Genomic DNA, 14,852 nt, shown 5'->3' with positions numbered 1-14,852 from the left:
TCCTTTATTTGAGTCTGCTGGGAGGAGACTAGTAGCCATTTAGTGGATGGCTTTCACAGTGTTTAACCTTATTTCTTTCACATTTAGTAGCAACTTTCTGTCACACATTGGGGGGGGGGGATGCCAGCTAGCTTGTAGAGTTTATCAACAGCTGCAGGTTTAAATATGAAGTCATAGGCATCACTGAAACCTGGTGGGATGGGTTATAGTCCTAGACATCAAGGACTATAACTTATTTCACAGAAACCAAACAAAGGGGAGAGGAGGCGGAGTAGCCTTATATGTCAAAAACCGTTACACTGCAGAAGAGATGCAAGACAGCAATCCGGGAAACCAGCTTGAAAGCATCTGGATAAGAATAAAAGGAACTGGGACTCAAAAAGATCTAATTGTAGGGGTCTACTACAGACCTCCAAGTCAGGATGAAGAACTTGATGAACTCTTCTGCCAACAGTTGACCAAACAGGCATAAAGAAGAGATATAGTAGTCATGGGCGATTTCAACTATCCTGATATTTGCTGGAAAACAAACAGCCAAGAGTACAAAGTCCAACAAATTCCTCGCTTGCCTTGCAGACAATTTCATGGTCCAGAAGGTAGAAGAGGCAACAAAGGGGTTGCCTACTCTCAATCTCATCCTAACAAATGCGGATGACCTGATCGATGCAGTTAAAGTGGTTGGATCCTTAGGGGCAAGTGACCATGTGATCCTGCAGTTTGAGGTACAAAGGAAAGTCGAAACTAAGACAAGTCAAACCTGCATTTTGGACTTTAGGGGAGCTGATAACCACAAGTTAAAACATTCAATTAATATAAAAACAACTAAAAGCCAATCTAGTGGCCAACGTTCACCGAGTTCTAAAATCCGTAAGTCCATTCAGCATTTCCATAGTCCTTTCCAAATTCTGGTCATCATTATCTTGTCAGTCTGCTAGATTACCCAAAGGCCTGGTTCCACATCCATGTTTTCAGCTTCCTTCCAAAGGAGAGGAGGGATGTTGATGACCTAATTTCCCTGGGGAGTGAGTTCCACAGGCGAGGGGCCACCACTGAGAAGACCCTGTCCCTCGTCCCCACCAGCCTCACTTGTGATAGAGGCGGGGCTGAAAGCAGGGCCTCCCCAGAAGATCTTAAGCTCCGAGGTGGGACATAGAAGGAGATACGTTCAGACAGGTACGCTGGGCCGGATGTTGTCGGAGGTGGTTAACCTTCTATAATTAATCTACCTACCATGTGTCAATGTGTTGTTCCACATATTTCCTCAAATGATAAAGGTAACTTGTTTTTTTAAAAATGTATATTTACTGGCAGGACCCCAAGCACAAAGAAGTGCATCTACCATCACCAGCCATGCAGATGAAGCTCCACATGACAAAATCCCCCTTACATAAGCTTTAAAAGACACCAAAATAGTTTCTTATGGAGACTGTTTAGCAAACTGAAATCTCTGCTAATAATCTGTCTTCCAAAGCTCTTTAATGGGGTTTTTTTTTTGGGGGGGGGGGCATTTTGGATAGTCTAAAAAGAATGTGTGAGAACACAGTTATTTCCAACCAAATGTCTCACATGTCTGCAGTCTCCCTTCATCTACAGCCATTGTCAGAGGCAAATGTACACTGCACCAGAAGGGAAGTGCTTTGGGTGGAAAGAAGGATACAGAACATGTCTAATGGTAACTTTCATTGAGGAAAGGGTCTGAAACCAGGATGGTGAAGTTTCAGAGGTCAGAGTGTGGTTTTGTGGCCTTAATTTAATTCTGCGTATTCCAGTTGGCAGTAAGATTGTTGTTCGGTATTTCTACCAACACTTTAAATTTTCTGGTGGCAAAAGTGCAAGGTAGCCTCCTCATCTGTCATTATTCTACCTATATTCTCTCATTGAATCTTGTTATCAGCTCCATTTATTGTCTTTCCACAAAGCTTAACCCTTAGCATGACTCATGTGCCTAAGTTTACAACATATAATTGGTACCTTTACTATTCAGGACTGGAATCCTATTGGTTAATTGTAACTACCATAGATTACATAATTGAGTGGTGAGTTTGATGAAGGCAAGTTAACACAGAGAAAAAAATCTATTGAATCAATAAGTTTGGATTAACGGTAGGATTCTAGCTTTGGATGACATCTGCCAACACACCAATACAAACATACACCATCATGGCACAAAATGAACTTTTCAAAGCTCTGATTAGTAGTCTTGATTGTGTTGGATGATATGAAAGGAGGGCTTATGATAGATCTGTCCTACTTTATGACTTGGATTTAGAGTGAATTACCTCCTCTCACTCTTTGAAAAACAAGAAAAAAAACGTCTAGTGGATAAGCAACTGATGAAAAATGATAAAAATAAAGCAGAGTTAGCAGTATTTATTATTATTTATTTACAGCATTTATAGCCCGCCTTTCTCAACCATATGGCGACTCAAGGCGGGTTACAGATTGGCACAATTCGATGGCATGCATTCATAAAAGTGCGATTAAAAACAGTCAACATAACAATATAAAAGCATATATAAAAACCATTAAAACATGTAATCACCAATGTCATCTTGTTAAAATGACTGTTGCAATGTAGGCTGTGGCATAGAGTGAACACTCTTTGCATACTTGCATCAATAATGGGTGAAGGTGAAAAGTGGACAGTACCAGTATATACTTTACATATCAATAGTGCCAATGGAATATTACAACATCTTTTCTTATGAAAAAAATGTAAATGTTGAAGTTTAAATTTAGAGATACTTTGAAATGTGTATACTTAATATGGAATACACTTTAAAACAACAATGTTAGTAGCAATAGGGGTGAAAGTTAAACAACAAGGAGTCAATAATTCATGGTTTTACTCAACCATATTTGGAAGGCACTATTTTGCATGTGGAAATGGAAAACAATCAACATGATGGAAGGAGTTCAGAAAATAACATTAAGCATGACTGATTTGCCTAAGGGATAAAATGATTTTTAAGAAAATGTGGTCTAAATATGTTGCTTGTCCAATTTTTGGTTAATAAAGGACATATTGAAACCCGAGTCAGCAGAATGTAGCTCTCCAGATGTTTTTCACTCCGACTCCCATCTGTCTCCATTGTCAGCACTATTAAGGTTCAGAGATAATTATGATTGGAGATGATAACCAACGTCTGGATATTCAGGAAGTACAATTATAATTTCCTTTGTTGAATTTGGATTTTGAGACAAACTGATGCACACACACACTGTTGAAACAAGAAGTGAATTCCTCAAAGGCCTCTATTATATTTAATGCTGGTAGTGGTTATCATTTTATCTCTTAGTTTTGTCTTCTGCAAGCTAAATATTCCTAACTTTCTGTAATTTCTCACAGGATTTGATTTCCATATCTGCTACTATTTTGGTTGTCCTTCTCTGAAGATATTTTGAGTTCAAATAAGGAACAAATTTTCATTCCACCTGGCTTTGTTTCTGATCATTTACTCTTTACCTTTGGCAATTAATTACTCCTGAGTACTGTTATGCTCCCCCCCCCCCAGGTCTTCTGGCTCTATTAAATCCTCTAGTGAGTAAAGACATGTATTTGCCCATAACATGGCCATATGCTGTAAAGAACATCAGAAGGCAGATACTGTGCATTCCAGCATTTAATAGGGAGTGTTTCACTATGAGATATAACGAGATGATATATATAGACCTTGTAATAGTGAGTCAACTTCAAGGTAACTCCACAACCTTCTTTTTGATAATGACCTTGTATAAACTATGTCAGGGGTCCTCAAACTAAGGCCCGGGGGCCGGATGTGGCCCTCCAAGGTCATTTACCCGGCCCTCGCTCAGGATCAACCTAAGTCAGAAATGACTTGAAAGCACACAAAAACAACAATTCTCTCTCATCAGCCAAAAGCAGGCCTGCACTGCCCACTGAAATACTAATAAGTTTATATTTGTTAAAATTGTTCTTCATTTTAATTATTATATTAAGTGTTTTTGCAGTACAAATAAGATATCTGCAGTGTGCATAAGAATTCATTCATTTTTTTTCATATTATAATCCGGCCCTCCAACAGTTTGAGGGACTCTGACCTGGCCCTCTGTTTAAAAAGTTTGAAGACCACTGAACTATGTCATGGTTTATTTAGGAGAAAAAACATGACTGCCGTCTTGAGAAGAAACTAAGCTACACTGAATCCAGTTAAATTTATTTGAAAGTTAACATACATGGTATCTGCTGCTGCTGTTTATTACAGGTATAATTTTTAGATACTAAATAACTGGACTGAATTGAAAATAATAATACTGTCCTATATATATCTACTAGATATCAACCCTGCAACACTCAAGGATTGCAACCTAATTTGCTGCTGCTGTTGTTAAAATTTTAACGACCTTTTATCTGAAAATACCTTATAATGAAAATATATACAAAAGACAAAAATCAAAACCATGATACAGAGGCCCACATATTTATCCAAGGGACCCTTTTTGTAATGAAATTTTTGTGTTTAATCTGGAGCCCTATTTTTCTTATCTGAAATGAACAATTTCTTGGTCATCTGGCCAAAGCAGCTGCCCTCCAGTTAGAATGCTTGAGGGCCATGGCTTCCTAGTTTTCAGTCCTCTTACCTGAAATAAACAGTTCTTGGCCGACTGGCTATAGAATCACCCTGGAGGACCTGGCAATACCTACAGAAAGTCGACCTCCAGCAGAACTTTTGGCAGAGCCTCTGGCAGAAGCTGACTATTGAATGCACTGGAGATCTTGAAAGAATATTTCCCTAAACTTTCTAGGTCCTTCTGTACAATTCAGTGGGATTCAAAGCTCTCAACATATAACTGGAAGTGTGTTCAATGATCTTGTGTAATAAATTGGCTTACAGTATTATTTAAAACAAACACTGTAAGTTAAGCTCAAGTTCAGTCCAGAGAAATCTGAGGCACCATTATTATGTAGTTGTAGGTTTTTTCGGGCTATATGGCCATAGTCTAGAGGCCATATAGCCCGAAAAAGCCTACAACAATCCAGTGATTCCGGTCATGAAAGCCTTCGACAATACATTATTATGTAGTTTTCTTACACAATGAATGATGTCTAACCTAGAAGAAGTTGTTCTCTTCCTGAAGAACATGATCCATACCTTAGTGTTTTTCTGGAGCCATTACCATTGAGGCCCAGATGGACTCAGTGATATGGAATGTTTTGCCGAGTTCTGGCTGCAGATCTAGCTTTATCCTTTTTTTTTTTGGACAGAAATAGGTTATTTTCACTCATCAGTATTATAATAACCTCCATATTAGATTACTGCCATGTGAAGATAGTTTGAAAAACATTGCTAGTCCAACATGTGGTGGCCAGATTGATCATGGTTGACAAATGGACTGATCATATCTGATCTGTACCCCTGTATAGGCTACTGATTTGGTTCTGTGCCAAACTGAATCAGGTTTAACTTATAGAAATCTTGGGTTAATCATTATGAGACATATTTCCTGTCATAAACCTGGTTGTGAGGACTTTATCTGAGTATTTCCTTCTAAGAGATAAAGAAGACAGAAAATGGACTGAGAAAAAAGGAATCCAACAGTATCTTAGCTAGTTTATAGTAGCATGAGCTTTTGTAGGTATTAGGGGCATGTGATCAACCAAAAAATGTTTCAATACTCATTAATAAATTAGGGGAGTGGCTATTCATTTCTAAAGTGTTTCTAAAATAATGTAAGGGGTCCACATAATAACTACTACCAAGTAACTGAATTTTTGTTATTATTTCGTTATGTAATGGTGCAAGTGGGGAGGCTTCCAGGGCAACCTTTTTAAAAAATGCAGCCTTATTGCCTTGAATTTCTCTACAATGACACAACATAATCAAGATATCATTCCCCCCAAGTTTCAGAAAGAGTTGCATATGTGCTGATTTTTAGGAAATTTAATTTTTTTTGGTCAAATTTCTTAAAATTAAAATAAAAAACCACAACAGCTATTCCCTTGAATTTTCAGCTATGGCTGGCTGTGGTGGAGTGGGGTGAGGTGGAGTGGAGTGGTTGGATGGTGGCCACACTACCCACAAAAGAGGTAGTCACAAGGGTGTGAAATTTGGGTATAGAATCATAGAATCACCTTCTCCTTTCCTTTTTTTTATGGTGTGTCATGCTATAATAGTTACTTTTCCAAGAGCATCTCAAAGGCTTGGTGACGGTAGAGAGTTTTTTTTATTGATTTCCCAACACACTACAGAATTTTCTCCACAGCTAGGCCCACCTGTCCATTTGATTTGTCATCTTTTCAGAGGGCCAATTAAGATGTTTCTTTGATGAGATCTGATTAAATCATTTGAAACCTGGCTGTATACGAATTGATTGCCCTTATAATTTGTTTTGGAGGGCTGCCTGGCCATCATTGAATAGTGTTGTGGAAGAGAAAACTGAAAAATAAAGAGGTATATCATTAATGTCTTGAACATCATAGGTGATCCCTCATGGCCAAGTATGATTGTTTTTCAGAAGTAGAGTTGGTGATGGATCCGTAAGTGTCTGTAGACACCTATTCTGGATCTGCATGGTCTATCATAATAAGAACATTGATTTCCAAATGGAAGGTAGTCTCAACGAGGGTTTGCATGATGCACCTTCCTGTTGGCATGTTTCTCCCTTTCACCCTCTATTCGTGTTTCTTCAAAATCCATAACATTGTTAGTAAGAGCTGACCTCAAGTTAGAATGCTTGAGGAACAAGGCTTCTCAGTTTTCAGTGTTTATACCACATTTTTAAAAGTTCACTTTAAGCCCATCTTTAAATCTCTTTTGTTGTCTACCAACATTCCATTTTCTGTTCTTGAGCTTGGATCCAAAAGAGCTGGTTGCATCTAGTTACCATTTTAAACAATGGGCTTCATTAAAACTGTATCTAATTTGTCCCACCAATTTAAACATGAGATTTAGGGCCCTTCCACACAGACCCAAAACCCGTGATGGGTTTCATTAACCTGAGGCATCCAAATGATGCCAGAAAAAAATTGTATAGCCTTATTTAGTATGGATTAAAAAAAAAACAAAAAGATGTGGACCTTACTGCAAAGTTTGGATCTTTCTAGGTATTGGGCCTGTGAGAACTGATTCTCGGGGCCACCTTCCACAATCCTATGGGCCAATCCTCATTACCATCCCAGTTCTTCAAGCTCTAAGAGCCCAATGGAGCAGAATCCTAGCCCCCATTTCTCCTGTATATGTGCCAGAGGGGCGTGATTGTGTTCTCAGCCCCCTCAGAAAAAGTTTCAGATGTGTCAAAATGATGTATCAGGAGCTTTGTAGAGGGGAGGGGGTCACATGGAGGTCCAGAAGCTGGTGAAAGCAGGAGAAATTGGGGAAAATTATGGGGCAGCTTTCAATTTCATCCCCTTAAGTTACTGGGTCATGGGCTGTCATCCCACGATGTTTCCTAACTGTCCCCAGATTCCTTCTGTGCTGTCCCCAGTTTGTTTTATGAAGAGTCAGGTAGTCACTCTGCTGAAACACTGCCAGCATGGAGCCCCACTGGAAGTAGCCCTACATCATTTGATGAGTTCCGACCGGCAAACTCCATCCCAGCAGCATGCTGGCAGCACACAAAGAGGAGGAAAACCACCCATCTGATGAAGTCGTATATTGCAACAGGAATTGGGACTTTAAGTCCTGGTTCCTGTTACAATTTGGGCCTGTTTGGAAGTGCCCTTAAGCTCAGCTTGTATGACCCCTGCATTATACTCTGGCATTCCACCAGGCCCATTGTATGTAAGAAATTATTTCACAGCTAATCATCCTTTCTGAGTAAGATTAAAATATTTGTCCTGTTTTTCAAAACATCTGACTTGCAGGCATCGTATTCAGTAGATTTATAGCAGTAGAGTGTGTATTGGGGGGGGGGGGGTCAATGCTATGTGACCTCTTCTCATATGTTCTTAAAGCAGGGATAATTTTTTACAATCCATGCCTTTGTTGTTATTGTTCCTCCTAATTGACTGCAAATCCAACAGCTGCTCTTGAATAGGACCAGAGCTCGGAAACTGAAAACACATTGTGGCTGGGAACCTTTTGTTACACAAAAGGTACACCTACACTGTAGAATGAATGCAGTTTGACACCACTTTAACTGTGATGGTTCAATGCTATGGAATTTTGGGATTTGTAGCTCAACTATAGAAACCTACTGAGTGACCTTAAGACAAGTAAAACTATCTCAGTTTCAGTAGAAGGCAATAGCAAACTATCTCTAATTAATTTTTACTAAATACAACCCATGATGGGGTAGCCATAAATCTCAGGTCCCTTCAACACAGCTGTATAAAATCTAGATTATCTGCTTTGAACTGGATTATGTGGCAGTGTAGACTAAGATAATCCAGTTCAAATCAGATAATGTGGATTTTCTGCTTTGGTAACCTGGATTATCTGGCAGTGTAGAAGGGGCCCCAATCAATTTGAAACAATATTGCTACCACCACACAACCCTGCTTGTATAGGAAAAGAGTCCTAGGATGAGTTGCCAAGCTGAATATTTAATATAGCTTTCACAGCTTTAATAGGAAATCTTGGGTGAGGAGGAGATTCTGCAAAGTTTCATCATGCAAAACAAGAGCAATCTCCTCCTATAATCCCAATCAAACTCACTTTTTATCTGATGCAGACCATCCCACAATGACCATTCCAGCTTTTTTTGGGGGGGGGGGGGAGGTAACCCCTCCCCAGCAAGCCATGCACAAAAGATGTATCAGAAATAGCAGGACCATCTAGATTTGATGAAATCACAGGAAGGCGAATGGAGGTGTAGAGGAGAAGGCTTACTGGAGAAAGCACAAGTGATCATGGAAAGCCAGTTGTTGGGTGGGAATGAATACAAAACCAGGGGTTAAGGACTGAAATAGAATAGCTAAAATGCAAAGAAGCAAGGCTGGATCTACACTGCCATATAATCCAGTTCAAAGCAGATAATTCTGATTTAGAAAGTGGATTATATGGCAGTGTAGATGGGGCCTAACATAGGTTCCATCTTCATCATAGTCATTAGGATACAATTTTGAACAACAGTAAGGCTGGATCTACATTGCCATATAATCCAGACTCAGAATGCAGATTAACTGTTTTCAGATGGATTATGAGTCTACGCTGTCATACAATCCAGTTCAACTGAGTTAATCTGCATTCAGAAACTGGATTATGTGTAGATGGGGGCTGAGACCAAATGCTTAGGTTTAGCTAACAAATGAAATGGGTCTTTGGAAGTATTTGTTTTGCCAATGAAAGACTGTCAGCTGCATGCATTTAGATATACCCCCTATAAGAATATAGCAGGGAAAATTCAACCTGTTATTGCTGCACAGTAAAGTCACTTTGCAAAATCCTCCCTTTTCTGAATACTCTAAAGATACAGAGAAACCCTTTCATGATATGACAATTAGAGGTACCAAGCATTCACCAAAACTATACTTGACCTGGACCAAACTATCAGGTAAAGTATAGTTTTGGTGAATGCTTGGTCTAGACAAAGTCATCCACAATTTAAAAGTAGCACCTTATTTATTCCATTTTTAATTAGATTGTTCCTCTGTATTCAGTGTGATTTAGCCATTACTACTTTTAGTTGGATTAAGACCAGTGCTTTTCTTATTGGCATGTTTTAAAGAGCATGACTCAACAAACAAATTGAGAAACAGCTTGGTAATTTAGATGTACAAATTAATCAGTTGTGTTTATAACAGCAGAGAAACACAAAAATGGCCCATTTTCTAAAATCAACAGCAGGCTTCCCCAAAGCAAGGACAAGAAAGAGAAGACATTTGTTCCACCTTCGTTTTTAGCTTTGTGGGTGTTAACATCCTGCTTCATTTATCTAGGAACAGAAACTTATGTTTATCTTGTCATTATTTCCTTCCTTACACGAGGAAGGAACTGAGGTAATTCCTTAGACTGGCACATTGATAATTTCACCAAACCACCACTCTTCCAAATGTAAACTACAGCTATTATCAAAATCAGCTCTCTGAAATAGTAATAAATTTTGCAGTCTACATGATATAAAAGAAAAGCAAAGTCTATGGGCTGAAAGATAAAGGACGCACAAAGCTACACTGGAGACTGGAAGGATGCTCCTAGATTAGGTATTTATAATGTGATCACCCTGATAGAGTCATGTTTTTATGAATTGTTTTCTGTTTGTAACCCACCTCCTTTTCCCACGTTAAGGTTTTTAGTCATTATTTACCACAAACATTTTCCAGGGAAGGTTGAGCAGCTGCACATTGCTTTTTGGTTGGTAGTCCTAAGAAGCACCCTGGCAAGGTCAATCCAAGATATTTTGCTTACTGACAAAAAAACAAAAACAAAACAAAACGGTGCTGTTATTACCCTTGTTCTGTGTACTGACTACTTAATCCTACTGCAACACTGACCGGAGGGCATTGTTCTCCACGATTTTGTAGAGCAGGCCTGCACAATCTGTGGCCCTTCAGGTGTTTGAACTTCAGCTCCCAGAATCCCTCACCATTGGACAAAATGAATAGGGTAGGTATGGGCAAACACAGGCCCGGGGGCTGGATGCGGCCCCTTGGGGTCTTTTCTCAGGCCCTCCTCTTTCTCACCATCCTATCCTTCCTTCGTTCCCCTTCCTTCCCTCCTCCTCTCTCTCTCTCTTCCTTCCTTCCTCCACCCTTTGCCCTTCCTTCTCTCTTTCCTTCCTCCTTCCTCTCTCTTTCCCCTTCCTTCCTCCCTTCCCTCCCTTTTGTCTTTCCTTCCCTTCCCTTTCCCTTCTCTCTCCCTCCCTCAATTCCCTTCCACCCTTTCTTTCTTTCATCCTTCTCTTCCTTCCCCCTTTCTTCCTGGGGAATTTTTAGCTGGAAGAAGAGAAGGTAGAGAGGAAACACGAGGGAAGGTAGACAAGGAACATGAGAACAATGTTTCAAAATTTAAAAGGGTGTCCAATTGAGGAGGGGGGGACTGACTTTTTTCCTGCTTCTGGGCAGAGGGTTGGATTGGATGGCCCATGAGGCCTCTTCCAACTCTATGATTCTGTTGCTCTAGAGACCAGGGCAAAGGGAGAAATGGTTTCAAATGGCAGAGAAAGAGATGCAATGGAAAAGATTAGGAAGAACTTCCTGAGAGTAAGAGCTGTTGAAGAGTAGCATTGGCTGCCTCTGAGTGTGGTGGAGTCTCCTTCACTGGAGACTTTTCTACAGAGGCTGTCTATTGGGAGTGCTTTGATTGTAGCTTCCTGCATGGCAGGGGTTGGGACTGGATGGCCTTGGGGGTCTCTTCTAACTCTTGGGTTCTAGGATTCTATATCAGGAGTAGGCAATACGGGGTCTAATAGATACACTTTTTCTCTCCCGTCCACCATCTCATTCTGACCAAAGCCAACACTTTTGGGACCCAAACTTTTCCCGTCTTTCCTTCACTTTCTGCTTCCAAAAGAGAAGAGGGAGGGGAGGAAAGGGCAGGGAGGGGACTTGGGGAGAACCCCTTCCCTCCTGGCCCATCCACCCTGCTTCAGCCCACCATGTGGCCCCCAAGTTTAAAAGTTTGCCCATACCTGGACTAGGGCTTCTGGGAGTCCTAACCACTTGGAGAGTTACAGGAAAGCCCGTAGCCAGAAAAAAATGTGGGGTGGATGGTGGAGGGTTTGAAATCATTTAAATATTTTAGCAAATCATGAAAAGTAGTTCCATAAAACAAAATAATTTCCTGGATTAGCATTTCACCACCTTTTCCATGCAGAGGCCCTACCATTAACATTTTCTTCCTTTTTTACTGACATAACCAAAGAACCCTTTTTTGTATTGTTTTCAATCTCTCTGGCAAGCTTGAACTCATTTTGCGCTTTAGCCTTTCAGAGCTTTTTCCTATGTGTTGGTTATTTGTTTGAATTATTTCCCCCCCCCCCTCAATTTCTTGTACATTTCCCTTTTAAATCTTAGCTCAGTTGAAAGTATTTTGGATGTCAATTCTGATTTCTTTACATGTCTCTTATAAATGAGTATGATCCTTGACTAGGCTGGCTTTTAAACTCTGATAATTTAATGTGTGTTTTTAACTACTTAATTAAGGAGTCAGTGATGATGCAATGGATTAAACCCTTGTGCCAGCAGGACTGCTGACCGAAAGGTCGGTAGTTTGAATCTGGGGAGCGGGGTGAGCTTCCATCTTCCAACTCCAGCTTCTCATGTGGGGACATGAGAAAAGCCTCCCACAGGATTGTAAAACATCCGGGGGTCCCCTGGACAATGTCCTTGCAGACAGCCAATTCTCTCACACCAGAAGTGACTTGCAGTTTCTTAAATCACTCCTGACACAACAAAAACCCACTAATTTTACCTACATATGATATATAGTGATTTTTGTTTAAATTTCACGGTTATTGTCTTTGTTACGGGCATTGAATGTTTGCCTTTGTTGGTAACCACTCTGAGTCCCCACGGGGAGATAGGGCAGGATATAAATACAGTTTTATTATTTATTATTACTGTTAGAATGTCTTGATACTGATATTTTTGAAAAACCTTTAAAGCAAGGCTTGCTGAGAAAGTCCAGATTCTATTATATCTCTAACAGTATATGCACAATAAAGATCTCTCACAGTTTCTATAGCATAATTAGCAGTGGTTATTACCCAATGGCAGGCATGAAAGACCATGAAGAGTTAAACACTCTGTCCCAGACATGGCTTATCTTCAAAACAGGCCTTCTCACCAATTGGTAAAACAATTATTAGTAAAATAGAAAGGATTATCTAGTTGGGGCCTTAGGCGCCTGAGAATATTATCACTATGAGTGCATGTAGAGAGGAAAACATTAAAAGATTAAAATCCAAGATGGTATTGAAGTCCCTCAGTACCATTTGACTTACATCTCAGACAGAATATAGTTCTTCGGACTATCACTTTCCTCCTTTTATGGTTTTTAATGTCTTTGTCTGACAAAGGAACCAGTGGGGCTTGCATTATATATTTTATGCTTTGAAGTTTGCCCAAAAAAATATTGCTGTTTGTGGATTTTGTTGTAACTTGCTGCATATCCAACACAGATACCCCTCCCCTGAATATTAAAATAATATATTGCTTGCAGCCCTGGAACTGCATATAAGGTGTGACCTTAAAAACAAACAAAACACTTTCCTATATTGTATTCTTTTTTTTAGTGAGCCAACACAGGTTACAAATCAGAGACCTGATCTAAAGTACTCCTACACAAGAATGCAGGTAATATTTATTGCCACAGCAACACTCCTAACACACAAACCAAAGAAGATGCCAGAGGACTCTGGATTTTGGAAACAACTTTGATAATTTTGCACATAGCCTATGGCTGATGGGAGCTATGGGCCAAAAATATCTGAAGGTTCACACTCACCCACAGGCTTTAAGGGATAAATGGAAAACAATAAGTACTACTTGAGTCGCCGATAGGTTGAGAAAGGCGGTATACAAGTATAGTAAGTAAAATAAATAAATACTTCCCCTTTGATGCTACTTATATGGTTGATCTCGCCAACTACTCCGCCAAACAGTAGTATGTTAAAGCAAAGCCTATCAAATTGCAGTCTGACAAATATTCTGAAACACATTTCAGTGCTATCCTCTGATGTAAAATCTACAGTTTCACTTATTCAAATGCCAAAAAAAACATACTCTTCACTAGAAGAATTTGTGGGCCTCTCTCAGAGGACTGCCATATCCTCCTTGAAATGCAATGATGCCAAATTCCAAGGTCAGATTATCTATTCCTCCTACCACCTAGCCCTGGTTAGTGCTGTACATATCTATCCTATCTTTGTGTCCTTCAGTACCATACTATTTTATTTTTTTAAGTTGTGGAGAGATCTCTGAATTGACTTGAGTAGTTACATGCGCATAACATGCTTATCTTAGATACGTAGTTGGTCAGCAAAGGTCAAAGTTGCCATACTGTTTACTTTTGAGTTGCACATTAGGAAATGTTATGCTTTGAAGTTGCAGTCCCATCCATTTGGTTTTAGACAACCAAGGATTGCAGCATTTCAGGTTTCCTATAATGTTTCTTTCCGCACTAAAGTACATCTCGCTCCCTTTTTTCCACACGCACATACTTGCAGTATTTGCTATTAATTAAATCTAGTTTTATGCCACAAAATACAATCACATGCTTTCTTAACCTAGTAAGCTAGTAAGACATTAAATTGCAAAGACATGGTCTTAAAACTAGATTAACTTTGAGAAGCAAACATGTATTACTTTGAAGCATCTCGTTGTTGCTTTTCTTTTTTCTTTTTTAAAAAAAGAACATTCCTTTTGATCTTCTAAGCAATTATCTCTTCAATCTCCAATTCAATGTAATAACTTGAAAGTTATTTTCTGATTTCAGAATTATGTAAAGTAGAATGGTTTGACATTTCATACAGAGAAACTGACATTTTTTTGGAAGGAAGAACTTTTCATTTCCTAGATGAGAGTAAAGTGGACTAAGAATTTGGCATTCACTGATAGTCTTAAGATTTTTTTTTTTTATGAGAAAAGCATTCAGCGTTGTAAAATTCTGGATGGGAAAATTAAGCACTCAGTGATATTAAAACTGCTCACATTGTACAATTAAACTTGTCCATTGAAAGTAATAAAATAATAAAATAATAATAATAATAGCAAAATGGTAGCTTTTCTTTTATACAAAATCTACAGAAGGTTGTTACATTATTATATTCTATCTTTACTTTAAACAGGAGTTACATTACTAAAACTGTCCTTGAACCACACAACAACAACAACAACAACAACAACAACAAAGTCACAGCATCTTCAAGACTGCAAATTGATTGTGCTGCAGAACTTGAATAACAATTTTATGTAATAGAATGTGCAGCCAAATGCAGAGTCTGAATTA

The sequence above is a fragment of the Anolis sagrei genome, chromosome 5 (genome assembly GCF_037176765.1).
Source record: "Anolis sagrei isolate rAnoSag1 chromosome 5, rAnoSag1.mat, whole genome shotgun sequence".
Classification (NCBI taxonomy): Eukaryota; Metazoa; Chordata; class Lepidosauria; order Squamata; family Dactyloidae; genus Anolis; species Anolis sagrei.
Note: the sequence above shows the minus strand (reverse complement) of the source record.